At 38.8% G+C, this 19,541-nt stretch overlaps 1 long non-coding RNA gene across 1 annotated transcript; it reads right to left on the reverse strand.

Annotated features, from left to right (window-relative positions):
- Positions 1–244: 244 nt before the first annotated feature.
- LOC112545166 (uncharacterized) lies at positions 245–10,555 on the reverse strand. Its single transcript, XR_003088603.3, has 3 exons — positions 10,444–10,555; positions 3,924–3,967; positions 245–527 (listed from the first exon to the last, which is right to left on the reverse strand). It is a non-coding gene; the product is annotated as an uncharacterized LOC112545166 (long non-coding RNA).
- Positions 10,556–19,541: the final 8,986 nt, after the last annotated feature.

Raw genomic sequence — 19,541 nt, forward strand, 5'->3', positions numbered from 1 at the left:
TCAAGTCCTCTGTCTTTATCCTAAAAAATGTCCTGACCACAATGGGACAGACCAAAGCAAGGGACTCATACAACATCATCATCTCCACTGACTCTCTCTAAATCATGAACATCCTATTAAACAGTTTTAAACAAGGTTTGAGGGTAGGTATACAGAGACCTCAGCCTTGTTAGTGCCATGGCAAACAAGCCACTAAAATCTTTTTAACCTTTCCTGGAAGATATAGGAAAGGAAGGGAAACTGTTAAAGCATTTCAAATGTAAAGTGTTAAATAAGGTTTTCATTTTAACCATTTAACTTCTTACCCTTAGCCTTTAGCTTTTATGAGGAAAATCCTCTTGCCTGACAGTCCTTGAAATTGTTTTAAAGATGTCAACATCAGGCAGTTGTTGCTGCTAATGTTAAAGCCCAGTCCATTTATTTAAAAGCAAACAAGGTGAAGACATGCAAAAGGGGTCAGAAGAGAACAGCAAAGATAGAAAATGTCGCTTCTGTTCTGGGCCTGATTTCCTCTTGCAGTCTCACTGCTGGGGAAACAAACAAACAAACAAATATTACAAACACAGAACACTGTTTTATCAGTCACTCTGAGACCTGGCACACATGCACCACTGTTTGGGCTGGTTAGGGCTTGCTTTCTGTGGCCTGTCTGATCTCAGGCTTGTGATGCTACAAAAATATACAGTCTTGGCCAGCAAAACCAAACTCTTATTTACACATAAGGAAAAAGGAGAGAGAGAGAATGCGAAGAAAAGAAAGATAACCCAAAGTCTCACACCCCAGATATGTTCCGGGTTTGGACAGATACATGGTCACCTTAACACTTTTGTCTCTTGGTAGGGCTGCAGCACAAAATTACAAAATTTTAATATTTAATGTGACATCATGTATGTAATTTCATGAATTGTGGCCCGATTTTTATTAATTTGATTTTGATTAATTGTTAATAACCTGTTAAGAATTGCCTTTGGAGAATCTGTTGTTGTAACTTCTTTCTGAAACTTTTTTTTTATATATTCTAAGTGAAACCCCATTTTAACCATATTGTAACTGAAACTGCATTTTAAACTTCGTACTGCCTTAACTCTGTTTAAAGTTAGGTGTGTGTGTGTGTGTGTGTGCGTGTAAAGGAATCAGTCTCTGAAGCCAGCCTGCCTGGAGACGACCTGACAGTACCACCATGATGGCTGAAGAACAATACGAGTGAGCCCTGCAAATGAACCCACCTGAGAAAGAGAGACAAAAGCCCCATCAAGAAAAGAAGAACAAAGTCCCATCTGCCATTAACTGTTGATCCATGATCATACAGGGTATATCTAGACTATATGGCTCCATCGATGGAGCCATGTAAACTAGTTTACCCGGCATAGGCAAAGAAGCGGGGATTTAAATAATCCCCTCTTCATTAAAATAAACATGGCCACCGCACTGTGCCGACAATCAGCTGATCCGGCACAGCATGGCAGTCTAGACGCGGATCTGTCGGTTGGGGAAGCCTTTGCACAGTCATTATTTCTACAGAATCATTGGTGTATACAACACTTGTACATATTAGAGAAGACAAGATCCTTGTCCAGGAGAAGTTATGATCCAAGTATGAACCTGATCGTCCTGTTCAGGCACTGATACATGCACATTTAAAAAAAATCAGACACACGATTATATTGATGTGATGTAAAGTTATCTCATATCAGTAAACTGATCCTGCAAACACTAAGGCTATGTCTAGATTACAGGATTTTTTTGAAAAAACTTCACCTGTGTCTGCCGCTGCGTTCTTTCGAAATTAAATCGAAAGAAAGCGGCGGTTTTTTTGACAGCAGTAAACCTCATTTTACAAGGGGGAGGGATAGCTCGGTGATTTGAGCATTGGCCTGCTAAACCCAGGGTTGTGAGTTCAATCCTTGCAGAGGCCATTTAGGCCGTGTCCAGACTCAGGGGTTTTTTCGGGAAAAGTAGCCTTTTCCCGAAAAAACTTCCCCTGCGTCCAGACTCAAGCCGGGTTCTTTCGAAATTATGTCGAAAGAACGCGGCTTTTCTTTCGATGGCGGTAAACCTCGTTTCACGAGGAAGAACGCCTTCCTTCGAAAGTTCCTCTTTCGAAGGAAGGCGTTCTTCAATGTAAAGAGGCCGTCTTCGAAAGAGAGCATCCAGACTCGCTGGGTGCTCTCTTTCGAAAAAGCGGATTTCTCTTTCGAAAGATCCACCGGCAGTCTAGACGCGATCTTTCGAAAGATGCTCTTTCGAAAGATGCTTTCGAAAGAGCCTCTTTCGAAAGAAGCCTGCAGTCTAGACATAGCCTTAGGGATTTGGGGCAAAAATTTGTCAGGGGTGGTACTTGGTCCTGCTGTAAAGGCAGGGGACTGGACTCAATGACCTTTCAAGGTCCCTTCCAGTTCTAGGAAATAGGCATTCTCCATTATTAAAAATGCCTTTTTTCCAAAAGAGCTCTTTCAGAAAAAGGCGTTCTTTAATACAAACAGGGTTTTTTCTAAAGAGAGCATCCAGATTGCCTGGATGCTCTCTTTTGAAAAAGGGGATCGCTTTTTTGAAAAAGTTGTGGCTGTCTAGACGATCTCTTTCAAAAGAAGCTTTTTCTAAAGATTCTTTCGAAAAAAGCTTCTTTCGAAAGAAGTGTGTAGTCTAGACATACCCTTTGGCTACGTCTACACTGGCCCCTTCTCCGGAAGAGGCATGCTAATTTACAACTTTGGAATAGGGAAATCCGCGGGGGATTTAAATATCCCCCGCGGGATTTAAATAAACATGGCCGCCGCTTTTTTTCCGGCTTGGGGAAAAGCCGGAAAAGAGCATCTAGACTGGCGCGATCCTCTGGAAAAAAGCCATTTTCCAGAGGATCTCTTATTCCTACTTGAAATGTAGGAAATAAGAGATCCTCTGGAAAAGGGCTTTATTCCGGAGGATCGCGCCAGTCTAGACGCGCTTTTCCCCAAGCCGGAAAAAAAGTGGCGGCCATGTTTATTTAAATCCCGCGGGGGATATTTAAATCCCCCGCGGATTTCCCTATTCCAAAGTTGTAAATTAGCATGCCTCTTCCAGAGAAGGGGCCAGTGTAGACGTAGCCTTTGTCTAATTGGAATACTGGCATACATACAGTTAAGCATGGGTGTGAGTTTTGTAGGTATGGCTATCCTTGAATATTCTTAAACATATGGCCAAATTCACTGAAGCCATTGGGAGTTCATTGGTACATCAGAGTGCATCTTAGTCCATAGTCAAAAATATAGGAGAAAAGTAATAAAGGACATGCACCATAATTGGTGTTAAAGTATTAATGGAATTGGTTGCATTATTGGTTGTGAATTATTTATCTGACAATTTTTGCAATTTTATTCTAATAATTATTTGGCTTGTTCTATAGCTAATCAAACAATAAATAACAAGAAATAATTGTTGGATTTTTTTCCCATCCCACTAAAAGCTGGGTAAGTTATTCACAAATAATTATTGTCCTTATCTGATCATCTCATTGAAGGTACGAACAGCTCTTTGTGTAGACTCTTACGTCAGGAAAGATACTATCTATTGACTTTGATTTTTATCTGCTTAGTTTTAACTACCCAATCTTCAGATACTTACTGATTCCCTCTAGCTCCCTGTCTCCCACTCCCCTTCTTCCTCCCACCTCCCCCTTCTCCTCTCCTATTTATTTTGGGTGTGAACATCCTAAACTCATAACTCCGGTCATCTGAAGAAGTGGGCTGTGCCCACAAAAGCTCATGATACCATCTATATGTTTTGTTAGTCTATAAAGTGCTACTAGACCATTTGTTTTTCTATGATTAGGCTGTTTGTTTTAACCTAAAAATGTATTCACATTTGAAAAAGTCTGAGTTTATTTTTTTTCACGATATCACCACTAAGAGCCTTATACTGCACTCATATGCATGCTTAAATTTTACCCATATGAGCTGTCTTCTTGTGATGAACAGATGGGAGTAGGTACCTGATGAGAATAAGTCATAGCAAGATTAGGGTCAGAAATTGGCATGAGATTATAATAAATCTTCTAATGATGCTTTATTATCTCAATAAATGAATGACAAACCAATATCTAAACAAATTTTTCTTCATTTTCGCAAATAAAACTGCTGAATAACACTTCTTATGCAAGTGGGAAATGTATAGTATTGACTAGATCCAAATAGCTCTGCCAAAAATACACCTGACCTGCAGAATCCCTGTTCAAGCTCTAGGTTCCCTCTGTTATAGCTTCCCCATTGCACTCTATAGACAAATTCCGCCACAACAGTGGTTTTGTGATATGGACAAATTAAAGAACTAATCTGACCAGTGAACTAATGTTGCTTGTGACCTGAGCCAGATTTAAACCCAAACCTCTGAAAGGTGAAAGGCAAATATATTAACTCAAGTTATTATGAAGCTTGCTCCAGGGCAGGAAGATTTCAATAACATTTGGAAAAAAAACCCTTAAAATTGAAATATGAATAATTTACACAATAAGAAACCTCCACTAATAGTCTTATGTTCAAATTCAATCCCTTCATGACCTGTAGGTGAGGTTACTGTAATGTGCTTTATTTGAAGTTACTCTTGCAACACCTTGTACAGTAGATTGCAGCTATTAAAGGAAGCAGCAGATTTGCACAAGATAGTCAGCAAAGCCCATGTGCTTCAAAATGCAGTGGCTGCTTATTATTCATCAAGGCCCTGATCCTGCAAAGAGCTCATGTGCTTAACTTTAAGCAGGTAAATATGCCCACTGAAATCAGTGACAATAATTGTGCTTAAGGGCAAGTTTGTATCAAAACGGTATTGTTAGCTTTTAAAGCTGAAAACACTATAGCATGTTGCATGTATTTACAGATATAAGGAATTTAGCCACCTCTGTATGCATGGGCAAATGGAAAATCAAAGTCTTGATTCTCCATTGGCTTGAACTTGGCACAGCATGTATTCCTGTGGCAAGTACTTTATATTCAGTAACAATTTTTTTACACACTTTGCAGAGCTATACATAAAGGCTACGTCTACACTTGCCCCCTTTTCCGGAAATGCTTAAAACGGAACAGTTTTCCGTTATAAGTATTTCCGGAAAAAGCACATCTACATTGGCAGGATGCTTTTCCGGAAAAGCACTTTTTCTGGAAAAGCGTCCGTGGCCAATGTAGACGCGCTTTTCCGGAAAAAAGCCCCGGTAGTCATTTTCGCGATCGGGGCTTTTTTGCGGAAAAGACTACTGTGCTGTCTACATTGGCCCTTTTCCGGAACAGTTTTTCCGGAAAAGGACTTTTGCCCGAATGGGAGCAGCATAGTTTTTCCAGAAAAACACTGACAATTTTACAGTAGATCGTCATTGCTTTTCCGGAAAAGCAAGCAGCCAGTTTAGACAGCTAGCAAGTTATTCCGGAAAAGCAGCTGCTTTTCCGGAATAAGTGGCCCAGTGTAGACACAGCCAAATCAATTAGGGCAAAATAATGGAGAACCAATCCCAGAGAAGGCCTGTCCAAGGCTACATAGGAAGCCTTTAGCAACTGCAGAAAGTCCAAATTTCCTTATGGTTAACTACAAAACATTAGTATTGTAGAGACGATCAAAGGTTTTTCTGGTGAAAATTTTTTTTATTGGAAAATGCCATTTCTGCAACATCATAAATTCCCACATGAAGAGTAACACCAACAAAGAGTAAAGTGTTTAATGGCCTAATGTTCTGTTGTGCAATTTGCAGAACAGAATGTTGAATTTTCATTTCAAAAGCTAATTTTATATTTAAAATATAGAAATGAAAATGAAACATTTCAATAAAACCCTCCACTTAACCTGACAGTTTTTGTTAATTTGATTTGTTTTTCAAATTTGGAATGAAAACAAATTTCAAAATTATGGATTTTCCTATGAAATGGAAGTTCTGTGTCTCACATTGCTGTAACATCCTTCCCTCTCCAGAAAAATACAGAGCTATCTAAGCCCCGCCTACCATCCTGTCAGTAACTAAGGGCTGGTAGGGCTGTGTAATATATAGATCTTTATTAGTGTCCCCTTGTAGCAGGACAGGTAACTACACCAACCTGGCTCCTTCCTATACATCTGATGCTGCATTTGTCCAGTCCTTTTTATGACCTAATTCCTCCTGGCCAGGTCCTTAATAGTCTCTGACCCTTTGAGTTCTATATCTTTATTAGTGGTTAATCATCCCTAGTTCTCTTGGTTTTAGGAGCTTCTTCTCTAAAAGTCCCTGGCTGGGGGAGGTAGGACTTTCCCCAGCTTTTAGCTCAGGACCCATGTTTGGAACAGCTAGAACTTGATGTTCCCAGAGCTATTTCCTACCTCTTAGCTTCACCCACTTTGGAGTATTGGCTTGTCTGACAGCTTCTCACCAGTTTGCTGGAGCCTTCCTCTTTTGCTATTCCCCTCCCTCTCTAGCAACTACCACATCCACCTGCCTTGCAGCCATTTCCTTTTCATAGAAGCTTTGGTACTGCCCATCAACTATGTCTGAGGAGACAGGCAAATGCTTCTTTAACTTTCGCTGTTGAACTAGCATGGGGTATATAGACTTTAGAGGGGATAGGATAAGGAACCCAGCACTTGGGAATGCTCTCTTTGTTGACATATCAGAGCACATTGGTGGCATGCTAGGGTGCAAAGGATTAACTTTGTTTCTTTTCTGCTGTGTTTCATGTTGTTTTTAGAACTGAATCTGAGCGATAAAACTGACATCTTGATCTGCTTTTGAATTTGTAAGTTCTGTGTATGTGTGGAACTTGGGCTCCAGTTAAATCTATAATAGAGGTAGGTAAAACACTAGCTATAAGATGAGTTGTAGATCGAGGTTGAACTTCTGAATTGCGTGCTGAGTGCTGGGGTATTTCAATACAGAGAATGAGCCTAAATCTCTATTCTGAATAAGATCTGATACTGTGCTTATCACATTGACAATATGTGAGTGCCTTCCAGTAGTGCATTAAGCCACTTGACTTACATCTTTCATGGGGCAGGAGCATAATCAGTGGTGTGTCTTGTTTTGGTAGGTTTTATATTTATACCTGTCCCATTGCATTCATGATAGAGAAGGAAAGATCAAAGAAACACATCTGGAACTTAGAGTGGTTCTTAATTCCTGGGAAGGGGTCATCCTACAGTCTCTGACTGGTTTTTCAACAAATTGTGTCATTAAGCATGCCATTGTGCCAAGTGAGCAAATTTGCTAACTATGGCCTTTGTATCATAGCTTTGAATGATCTTTAAAATATTCTGGTCTCAGGCCCTTGAAAGTAAGGACTGAGTCCTTGAACTTGATTCAAAATTCTATTGGAAGTCACTGTAAAGAACAAAGGACAAGTAATTTGTGTTGTGGAGAAGAATGGTATTCTATATCATTCCCTAGCTGGGCTGTTTACAGATGTGTGGGATATTGGATTTTTAACTTTTCACAGTTTTATTGGGGGCCTGTTGCCCTTTTTATCTAGTCATTTTTGATGCCCTGAGACCTTTGGGCATAGACTTTACTATCATAAAAAATGAGGGTTGGAAAACACTGAGTAGGTCATTCAGTCTAACCCCTTGCTAAAAGCAGGACAAAACCCAAATAAATCATCCTAGTCAAGACTTTGTCAAGAAAGAAATTAAAAACCTGTCAGGATGAAGAGCCCACCCATATAGAGAGTCCACCCACTCCATGGATGGAGATTCCACATGCTAGGCTACATCTAGACTGAAAGCCTCTTTTGAAAAAGAGTGTCTAGACTGCAACCAGTACTTTCGAAAAAGCAAGCCGCTTTTTCGAAAGAGAGCACCCAGGCAGTCTGGATGCTCTCTTTCGAAAAAGCACAGTTTGCATTACATAGTGCCTTTTTTCGAAAGAACACTTTCGAAAAAAGGCGTTATTCCTCGTGAAATGAGGAGTACCGCTGTCGAAAGAAAAGCCATGTTCTTTCGATTTAATTTTGAAAGAACGTGGCTGTAGTCTAGATGCAGGTGAAGTTTTTTCGAAAAAAGGCTACTTTTTTTGAAAAAACCCTGCAGTCTAGACACAGCCCTAGTGAAATAGTTTTTTCCTAATATCTAACCTATACCTCCATATAATGTGGGGCAGTTGCCCCACACTCGAATGGGAAATATTAAAACAGCCCTAGGAGAGGACTGAGGGTGGGAACCAACTGGGAGAGGGTCTATGGAAATCAAAGCCCATCAGCTGTATATAAATAGATGTTCAGCAAGGAGGGTTCCCTCTCCCTCCAGCTCAAGGATGAGGGATCTTGCTGTCTACTAGCCAAGGGTACCTCAGACAGAGCAGTGCTGGGGAAAGGTAGGGTGAGCCAGAGGACCTGGGGCCTGAATAAACCTCAGCCTGAAGCCCAGTTACAGGGGCCCAGGGAGGTATTAGATCTGCAGAGGAGAAGCCAGGGAAGGAATACACAACAGGTCCACCCACCCCCTCCCCATTCCTCACCCCCATCCCTAAACAGGGCAGATAGCTGGCCTGACCAACAGTCAAAATACTCCTTACAACAATAAAAACACCTAAAACCAGGTGGAATGTTTCATTTGGGTTCTGAAGAACCTGCAAAATGCTTTCCAAGGCAAGTGAGATGCATATTTCTAGCCTTCTTTTCTTTAGATTCTGACTTCAGGATCTGGACATATAGACAAATAAAGATGAATCGTCAAAGAACAGTAGAGGGATGTGCACTTAACACAATGGGCAGTAGAAGAAAAGTGATAAAATGCGATGACATTAGTTGAAAAGCTTTCTGGTAAGATTGGATTCTACACCAGCTCCTCTTTCTTGCCTCTTACCTAAGTGAAGGAAGATTTGGGCCTTGGGATTTTTCCACCTCATTTGTGAAAAATCCTTTACAATAATTTGAGTAATCTCAGAAGTTTTGATAAACTACTAGGTTTAATTAAGGACCAGTATTTATCCATAAAACCTTGTGTAAGATATATTCTAACAGGTATTTTATCACGGTGCATGGCAGTTTTCCTTCTATGCATTTATTATATGTCGAAATCTGTATACAGATCAACTTCTGTTTCATAATCTCCAGATTATGCTTAATTTCCTTCTTTAATGTTAGAACTCAAAGCAAACTTGACAGTTCAATTTTCTCTCTCCCTATGTCTATGACTTATAATTAAAAGAACAGTGAATTGAAAAACAAGGAATGAGCTTAACATGACTACCTACACTCTGTAAATGGTTTTATAGCAAAAGAGTGGAATCTGTGTGACAACTTTTAGCCCTGAGCCATTTATACAAACAAGCCAAGGTTTATTTTGGAAGTAACATAAATGATTTTTCCTCAACATGTAAATCACCAAATTCCACAGTTATATTTGGGATGCTGAGGTTCACAGGAGCCAGCAGTGACAGCCAACGTGAGTTTTTCAGGCCAAATGCAGCTATGGGAATGCTAAAATATGGTCACAAGTAGATTCCATTGAAGTTGATGGCAATGATGGTTATCCAGCGAAAAACCAGGCCACAGGAACATACATGTGAGTTCCTCAAACCATATTTGTCAGCTGTCCAATGGGCCTCAGCATTTTTGAAAAACATTGCTTCTAAAACATGGATTTGGGCTCCTTTTTTTGAAGTTTTATTTTATGAATAAGTACATATGATATTTATAAATTTTATATAGTATAGTTTATAATAAATTATAGTTCCAGCCCATCATATTTTATGTTAATGTGAATGAAAATGTTTGGGTGTTTACTTCAGCAGTGATTAATGTGGCGCTGCATTGATATTCAATTTTCTCATGTAGTAATGCTGGAGAAGCACAGGCACTGTGATCAAATAAAAGAGAATTTAAATTGGCAATGTAATTGTAAATTGAAATTCAAATGCAACCCCAATAATGTTCTTTGCTTGCTTTCTCTCTTTGTAAAATGGCAACTCTAGGTTGGAGATTCCTGCTACCTTTTCATTCAATAAGACCAACTCACCATCTCCAACTTGTAAGAATCAAGAGTAAGAAAGGAAATTGAAGTTGTCATCCTAAACACCATGTCAGTATTTCAATTAACTCAGAAGAACTGAGGGTCAGGTTGAATCTGTCTGTAATTGTTAGTGCATTTAGAATATTTCAGAATCTAATTTTTTCAAAGTATCTTTCTGTTACTTTATCCCACATTGTCCCTTTATTGCAGCTTTTTGACTACCTAAAATAATGGGATTTCTTTTCTTTAGACTTGCAACATCTGAAAATAAATGGCAAGCATTTTAATGTTTAGGACATTGTGTTTTAAAATATATTTGTAACCATTGGGTAAAAAAAGAAATTCAGTTACTGTTGATTTTTCTAACATCATGATTTTCTAATAAAGATTTTCTTCCAAACAAAGGTATGTTAATCATGCCACATAACATAACAATTTTGTATTAAAATGTACATGGAAATGAGAACACAGGTGTGGATAAAATGAAAGTCATTAAGAAAAGTTATACAATACCTTCCGAAGAGTGTTTTTTATACCATATATTAAACTACATTTCTGCTCATGTTCAGCTGTTAAATTTACAATTTACTGTACAAACATCAGGTGTCACTGAATAAGTTCCTCACAATAAAATATCATCCATTCAATCGAATGACTGATTGCATCATAATTTGATCATAATGGCAGATGACATGCATCTTAGATTACCTCTGGTCTAAAAAGACATCCCAGCTCTTACAGTTTCTCTTTATTCAATAAAAAATTGTGTTGTTCCTCTTTTTTAAATAAAGTAGTCTGCTTATGTTTTTGATCCAGGCTTGTTGAATTCAGATTACACCTGAAAGTGCATAGAATTACATTTGCCTAGAAATAAATCAAGTCAAAGGGTCTTTGAAGTCTTTCCTTACAGTGATTACCTGCTTCAGCATTGGCAGTCAGCAACACATCATTTACCAAAGGGCAGACTGGTTTATTTGAGGGGGACTTAGCTTGGTTCTGGAAGTTTAGTGATTTATGCTTTGCATAGTTACCTAACTGAGTCTCTTCGGATAGCAGTTCTACTAGAATCTGAAGGTACAGCTGGCACAAAGAGAATCCAGCTATTATGAGAAGCTGACACAGTAGTTGACATTTGATACAGTTTCTGTGTTAGAACTTGATAATAATGTATGTTCAGAAACAACAATCCTGTGTTTCTTTTAAATAAAGCATGCTGGGTAGATGATCACTGCAGGACATTTCCATGCCTCTAAAAAGGGAATCTCTTTTATTTATCAAGGAAAATAGCAGTAGCTTCTCTTTATCACTGGAATTCCATTATTCACCCTTTCATTGTTTCTATTTCTTTGTTTCTTTACCCTGGGCTGTAAATACTAAAAGCTTGTGTCTCCCAAACCCATGACAATTCCTAAACTAGCATCCAAGATGCTAAGTAGACTTAGTGTTCTTTTGTTGGAATGGTGGATAGATGATGATTCCAGGAGTGCTAATGACAAAAGTTTGGTCACAATGAGAGGACAGTGAGACTGCTGGGATGTGTAAAAATTAATAGGGGTCTGGGATGACTATGCATCAGGGGTCTAGCCAAAATAGTCATTGCCCTTTAAATATGTTTTTCCCCTTTGTTTTTGCAGTCTGGAAAGATAGATTAAGAGTTCGGTCAAAATAGGTATTATCCTTTCTAATGAATAAATATGCTCTTTCCCTTTGTTCTTGCAGCCTAGAAAGATTGATAAGCATGCAACTGCTCTCCTTTGTTGTGTCTTTTACTTGCCCTCACTGGTTCCGTGTAAAATATTTTCAGGGTTATTTTCTTTGTAATCTCTGTAACCCGGTGATTTGGAAAGTTTGTAGTGTAGAAAAGTGTTGATTTAATTAGAAATTTTGTAAATAGTAATTAGGAGCAGGTATAATAATATTCATCACCTGCCTGTTAATATTCATTGCACGTGAGTTAACATCCTAAATAAGATTTTAGGGAAAGTAGTGATAGACGTGTGAATTAATATACTGAAATAGATAAAAGGGTGTACAGTAATTGGTGCCAAATTGTTGTCACTCGGAACGATGTATTAGGGGTCCGAGGCTAACATGCGTGGGCAATAAAGCAGTTTCTTTTACCTCATCCACTCCTGGGTTGCCTGTTTCTTTTCTAACAGAGACCCTCCACTTTTAGCTGAAAATTGATGTATTTTAGGGTCCTCTGTATTTTGAACTTCTGTGGCTGTGGGGTGTATTTTGGAATTTATCCCCTGTGCACAGGTATGCTCCAGAAGTTAGCACGTATAGATGTACAGACACCTTTGAAAACATAAGCTGAACATAAACTGATCTATGGTGTGTTTCCAAGTCTGCAGATGGTTTGTACTACTTCATTCATTTCAGCAGGATAATTTTAAAACCTAAAGACAAACTTGCAATTGAACAGTTAATGTTCAGACTTCTTATATTAGTAGAAATATACATAGATTTCAAACTAGTTTTCAAAGACAAGTAAGCATCATTCAACTTTATTTTACAGAAAAGAAAACAGAGTGAAGAGTTATGTTACGTGCCCAAATTCCCATACTGAGTCAGTGATAGAGACAGGAATATATTCCACAATTGATGACTTCCAGGGTCATGCACTTTCCACTGGTCACTGGGAAATGACTGTCTAGGAAGGAGTACTACAGAAAGGGATATAGGGGTCATAGTGGACCCAAGCTAAATATGGGCCAACATTGTGACTCTGCTGCAAAAAAAGCAAACATGATTCTAGGATGCATTAATAGAAGTGTTGTGAGCAAGACACAAGACGTCATTCTTCCACTCAACTCTGTGCTGATTAGGCCTCAGTTGGAGTATTGTGTTCAATTCTGAGCACCACATTCCAAAAAAGATGGAGACATTTGAGAAGGTCCAGGGAAGAGCAACAAAAATGACTAAAAGTCTAGGAAAGATGACTTATGAGGAAAGACTGAAAGAACTGGGCTTGTTTAGATTCGAAAAGAGAATACTGAGAGGGCATATGATAGCAGTTTTCAAGTATCTAAAAGGGTATCACAGAAAGGAAGAGGGAAAATTGTACTCCTTGGCCTCTGAAGATAGAACAAGAAGCAACAGGCATAAACTGCAGCAAGGGAGGTTTAGGATGGACATTAGGAAATAACTTCCTAACTGTCCAGGGTGATTAAACACTGGAATAAATTGCCTAGGGATGTTGTGGAATCTCCATCCCAGGAGATATTTAAAAGCAGGTTGGATAGACATTTATCAGGGATGATCTAGATGGTGCTTGATCCTGCTGTGAGGTCAGGGGACGGGACTTGGTGATCTCTTGAGGCTGCTTCTAGTTCTACTATAGTAGGATTCTATGAAATTCCTAGGATTAACTCTGAGAATGGATTCTTTGGACTTGCGTAGACTTCATCTGCATGTTTTGTCAGTCTATAAAGTGCTACCAAACTATTTGTTGTTTTTTCAGTTTACCTGTACAGACTAACTTGGCTAAGCCCTGAAGCTACATGAATCAGCCACTTTTAAACCCCTAGAAAGACAATCACATTGAAGAGAAATACACATCCATAAAGTCAGAAAGTCAAGCACTTACTAATAAGATTGAATGTTGAAGGAACCCAAAATGGTCTCAATTTGAAGTAACTCTTGAGCTGTAGAAGTATTTTGCAATCACTTGTGCACAAAACTTCTACTGAAATCAATGGAGCTGCCTGCACCTACAAAGCCACATTTATTACTTCATCCAGTTTGCATGTACCAGTGATGGACAACCGAAGCTAGTGTGTTGGCTGCGCAAGCGACCCTATATTTCAGTGGACTGCAAAATTGTCATATACAGGACAGCCTCCCAGGATACAGTAGTTTTGCTAACTGCACTTGTATAACTGGAATTTCTGGGATGTACTGACTGAACTGTAGCAATGATTGGTTGCATGCAGGGGGAGCAGATGGCTCTCATAGTCAATGTTGTGTGCAATCCGCACGCACCTCACTTCAAATGCCTTTGCTCTACATATATATAATTTAAATAATAATGGTAGGAAAAACCCCTGTATGGACAGAAACCAGTGTAATCAAGCAGTCCTGTACGTGGGCAATGGTAAACAAAATGTCTCATAGGCCACAAATAGACCCCTGATAGGCTGCATGTGGCCCACAGGCTGCAGGTTGCTCAACACTGGCATATACACTCCCGCGGGGATGCAGAATACCCCGACACATAGCAAAAAGTAATTAGATACACTGTAGATCTAATACCAGAATATCTTATGGGAACTGGATAAGAATAATCAAAAGTCAATCAATTTTTCAAACCTGTCTAGAATGAAATTACTTCTTGCTTTATTCAGTACAGCAGAATTAAAGAAACGCTGCACACTTACTTCCAAAACTGCCTATTAAAACGTTTTGCAAACAAATCTGTCACCCTCATTTTTCTTCCAGTCCTATTAATAATCACAACTGTCTCTAACAAATCTGTAATATCCTGAAATACAAGAACATTTACCATTTACAAGTTTTTCAGTTTTTCCATGGTTTACGAAGGCTCACATATAGAGAAGCTAAAAGTTCATTAGCAAACTATTTCTTTCATTAGTAAAGTATTTTGTGTGCATACACCCTCCCCTCCTCCTGGAAAAAAAAGCCAGCACAAGTTCTTTCCCCCACAAAACCCCAGATAAACAGCTCTCTTTCAACAGAAGCAAGCAGATAGCATTATTCAAGTCCTAAATCAGGGTCATCCATACTTCACCTAGCTCAGGGGCATCCATAATTCACCTAGCTGAAGGCTGCTGCACTGGCAATTTGTCTGGTGCTTGAAGTCTGCATGATGTGTTTTTGTTCTGGAGGTTTATTCAAGAATTTAATTAAAAACTTTTTTCCTTTAAGGGACAAGAAGGTTTGTGGGAGTTTTGAGAGGCTGAAGTCTGAGAAAGTATGGCGAATACAGGTCTTAATATGCAATGCCTCATCTGGTCTAAGCATTCTTTTACTCAGATAAACACTAGTACCCACTTATCTTTATTAGATGCACTTCTGTATTCAAGCTGAAGTTCCACTCTGGCCCTTATTCTGACTGTTGCTACATCGGTGGAACAAAATCTGGTTCTTTTAGGCTGCAAATTGACCAAAAAAAGTATGTCCTTCAACAGAATGAAAATCTTGCATTCAAAAATTATTGCTTCTGCAAATTTTCATTATCTTTAAAAATTGTGTTTCTCGAAGGCAAATACTATCTAAGAAAAACATAATTACTGACATGTTCATTTGAATCCACTGCTACTCATCTCTAGAACCTGGGTCATAACTACTTCCTTCTCACAGGAATGTTACTCATCTAATTGCCTATTAGTTTCTGGTTTCTTTTGGTCCCATGAAAAATAAATACAGAGAAGCAGAAAGTGTTTCACATTCATTTTGCAGTTTTGTCAGACTGTTAATTGCTGCTGCCATCATCTATTTTTCCCCATAAATATAGGTTAGACGAGAGTCTCCAAAAAAGATTTAATAAATCTCTCTTCATCCTGAATGACATCTTTAGGAAAGCTAGGGGCTTGGGAATGTGCTCAGGTGCTAAGTGGTCTAACATTGCTAACTGATTTTTTTGTCATATTAATGAGTTTCTCTCTGGTAACACTGAATGAAAAAAAGGTGATGTAGTTGAAGGGAATACAAGTGAAGTTCACTGAAAAGAAACATTCTTGAATGAATGTGAGCTGATACATAAGAACTAAGAAGGAAAGTTCTCTCTACTGGCTGCAGAATGTCCCACATATTTATATTTTACCCACAAGATGAATATGGCAGAAAGCCTGACTGTCACCCATGCTTATGAATGGAGATTCCTTTTGTCAACCAAACTAGGAATATAAGATAGTATAAGCTATTTTGCTTTTTTGCAAACAAAAAGAGGAGTTTTTAATCTACCTGATCTGTAGAGCATCTAATTTTTTTGACCATACAGAAGTGCAGATAAAGGAACCTCAGCAAAGAAATTCCCCCCACACACCATGTTAGAGCTAGTGAAACCCAACAAGGTGCACAACTGGCAATGGAATTTTTCATTTTTTGAATCTATGTTATTGATATCCTCAGGAGTATGGCTGAAGGCTAGCTGGTTCAAATCCTTCTTGATTAGGTTATTTTGCAGCAACAACTCACAAATAAATTCACTAATATCACTGAAACATTAATTGGGTACTGAACAAAATCTTTGGGACATACTTGGATTCTTGGTCTATTCATTTTTTAATCAATCTGCATTTACAGTGATCTTCCTATTGCATACACCTTAATTATAATATGTTACATAGAAATTAGTTTAGAATTTCATTAAGGAAAAAAAAAAAGACTGCCATTCTAGGAATTATTCCAGCTTCTTCCAGGTTCATCTTCATCTGAACCAGGACAACTCTTGACCTTATCACCTGTCTGACCGGAAATTAAACACAGAAAAACTTGTCACACACAGGAAAGTAACAAAACACTATTTTCTTAGTTTTGTGGAACCGAGGAAGCCTACAGATCTATTTATTCTCATTTAGGTTTCATGTGCTCTTGTCAATGTGATAGGAAGCACTCAATTATTGCTCACTTCCTAGTGGCTGGGGTGGTCATGTAGTTCTTTTCTCACACTGGCACCCCCTGCATGCTGTCAGCTGACATTGGTGGGTCTTCCATGGTGAGGTTCTTCAGCCAAGTCACATATTCCAGTGAATCCATTCTGGGATAATGAACAATCCAATAGTCTCCTAACTCTCCTTTTGGATCTTCAGACCCTTTTTTTCAGGCTCTCTAATGAATCCTGTCCTTATGCCATTGTGGTCAGTAATGGAACTTCTGCCCATTGACTACTCCAGGTTCCAAGCCAGGAACTCTATAAACAGCAGCTATGCTTTGCTCCATTTAAGTTTGATGCTGCTTCTTTCCTCGGCTACTTTATAGCCAGCTCCTTTTAGCTTCATCCTTACCTCAGGGCTACAGTTTTTAATTCCTCCCTCTCTCCATCTCTCTCTCTCCCTCCCTCCCTCTCCCTCTCCCCCTCCTCCTCTCTCTCTCTTTCTCTCTCTCTCTCTCTCTGCAAGCGCAGTGTAAGAAAAAAGAGCCAGAAACAAACTCTGTTTATCCCTGCAGCTCCTTTGGACAAAACAGAGCAACTCACCCTTTCGGTTCTAGCCAGGAACTGATCTGCTAAGGACAAGTCCTTTTATCTCAACCTGTTGGGCTCTGATTGATAACATCTGTAAAGCCTTTCTAGGTAGACCTGGCAGACCCACTGTTGGTGCTCCTTTGCTGTCACTTTTCTGCTTCCTGGAGCATAGGGCAATAAGATCATGGTTCAGTAGGGCCTTAGAGCCTCCTGTAGGGATTGGAAAAGACCAGTCATAGCCTATCATGGACAGACTTTCAGGTTCATGCTTTTCAAACTAGATCTCATACATTTATAGACTGAGTTTATCTTCTGTCCTGCTATTATTAGAGCCTAACTTACCAAAGGCATCTCAATTTCCTGGTCAAATATTCATCTGAATCTCATTTAAAAGCCTCAGTTAATGCATGCTCCCATCAACTCTCAGGCCTGATTGTTTTTCAGAATTCTTTAGCTTTATTATTCAGGGATTGCCTGTCAGAAACATTCAGCCTGTACAGTGGCAGCCAGATCACAGGAAAATATTTGTTTTCTGCAATTGGTTACATGACTGCTCAGATACCCTTGGCCAAAATAGGAGTTAGTCTTGGAATTAGAGAAAGAAGGATACATTGTCCTAGTGGATTAAGATAATTCTCGGGACAAACTATTTCTTTGAAAGCAAAAGAAGATATCAAATGGGATGAAACAATTCTCCCAGGAGGCACTAGAAGCTGCCCAAATGGCAAAGGGGAGAAGTTATCACCTACATGAGTAACAAAAAGAGGGAGCTATCTGGAAACTGCCAGGTCACTGAAAGAAATTAGAACTACAAATTAAGGGAGAAGATGAGTATTTGAATAAAATTGTTTTATTAATATTGCAATTAATTCAATTTTCTTAAATTTAGTTTAAAACTTCTGAGGTTCTGTTTTTGTGGGGGGGGGGTCAGCAAAATCAGCAAAGAGTCATGTATTCTGGCTCTGCATCTAGAACCATTTTTAACATACAGCTTTTTATGCAAAAATGGATAAGAACTCATAAAACACTGTACTTTTAATATCAGTTCAGTGGTTCAGGGTCTTCCAGAAGGATAATACTTGGGCACTAAGCTAAACAGTCACTGAATCAGCAAACTGGAGCACTGTCACGGTATTTCCAGAAATACTATTTAGGCAGCAGGACATCTGTTAATGATGGTCGTTTTACCGTCTGTGTGCATTAGCAAAAACAAACAAAACAACCCTCCTCCCCTTCCAACCCTGCTATATTCTCAGGAGTTTGAATGTGCCAGCTCCTCAGTTGGTGTAAATTAACCTATTTTGATTAGAGTCAATGGAACTGTATTGTCTGTCAGCAGCTGGAAGTTCTGGCTCTTCATGTCTGAAAGTACTTGCATTTTTGTCAACTGATTCTTTTTGTCACTACTCAAAGATGAAGATGGAATCCTTTGCTTCAATTGCTATACATACAGGTTCACTTGTCATTTACAGGATGATCATTAAGCATCCTGGTAAATGATTTCAATACAGTAGGATCAATAGCTGTAGCAATAATAAAAGCTCTTAAGAGAATTTATTCTACACAATTTGAAAGTGCTCAAGTTTTGGAGTTTATCAACATTGCTGTAATTGCCCCCATTTTATTATTAGAAGCAATATAAGAAATAATTGTATTTGAGAGCTATAATTTATAGGCGAATTTACTTAGAGATATTTTTTTAAAGATTTAGAAATGTCAAGTGATTAAAATATAATTTGCCTTCACCCACCTCCCCATTTGCACTCTGTTAAACATTTAAGTGACTTTAAAGGGAAACATTGATATATGTATTACACAAAGCAAAAATATACATGCGTCATATTCTGAAAATATATTGAAATAATAATTGTCTGAAGATCTCTGACCAAAAGTAGGAGGTCTTACTTATCAGAAAATGGGAGTATTCTTTATTCAATTTGTACAGACTTTCTAAAAATCCTTGCTTAAATTAAAGCCCCATTCTCTCATTCTAATGTTCACCACATTCATCCTTCCCTGCATTTTCATCCCTGCTCTCTTGAAGCTAAGATATTGAAAAGGATAATTTTGGCTTGATAGCACTGTGTGTAACTGGACTACTCTATGTTGCTAGGATACCATTTTGGTGGTCAACTGTCTCTAGTGCTGCTTCAATTACTTGCCAGGCTGACAGACATAATATTAGCTTTTATCCCTCCTAATGCTTGGATTATGAAAAAAAAAGTTTCCATTTGTTCTTTCCATTTTGATTTTTGGAGGCAGGGGGAGAAGCATGCTTTATGCTACTTTTTTCCTAAGATCAGTTGGTAGATCGGTTTGATAGCTGTAGAATTTTCTGTACTCAGTGAAATACAGCACCTGATCCAATGCCCATTGAACCCGATGGGAGTCCTTCCTTTGATTTCAACGGGCATTGGATCAGGCCCATTTAGAAATCCCTCTATATCTGTGACTGATGGTC

The sequence above is a fragment of the Pelodiscus sinensis genome, chromosome 1, assembly GCF_052426305.1.
Source record: "Pelodiscus sinensis isolate ZL-2025 chromosome 1, ASM5242630v1, whole genome shotgun sequence".
Classification (NCBI taxonomy): Eukaryota; Metazoa; Chordata; order Testudines; family Trionychidae; genus Pelodiscus; species Pelodiscus sinensis.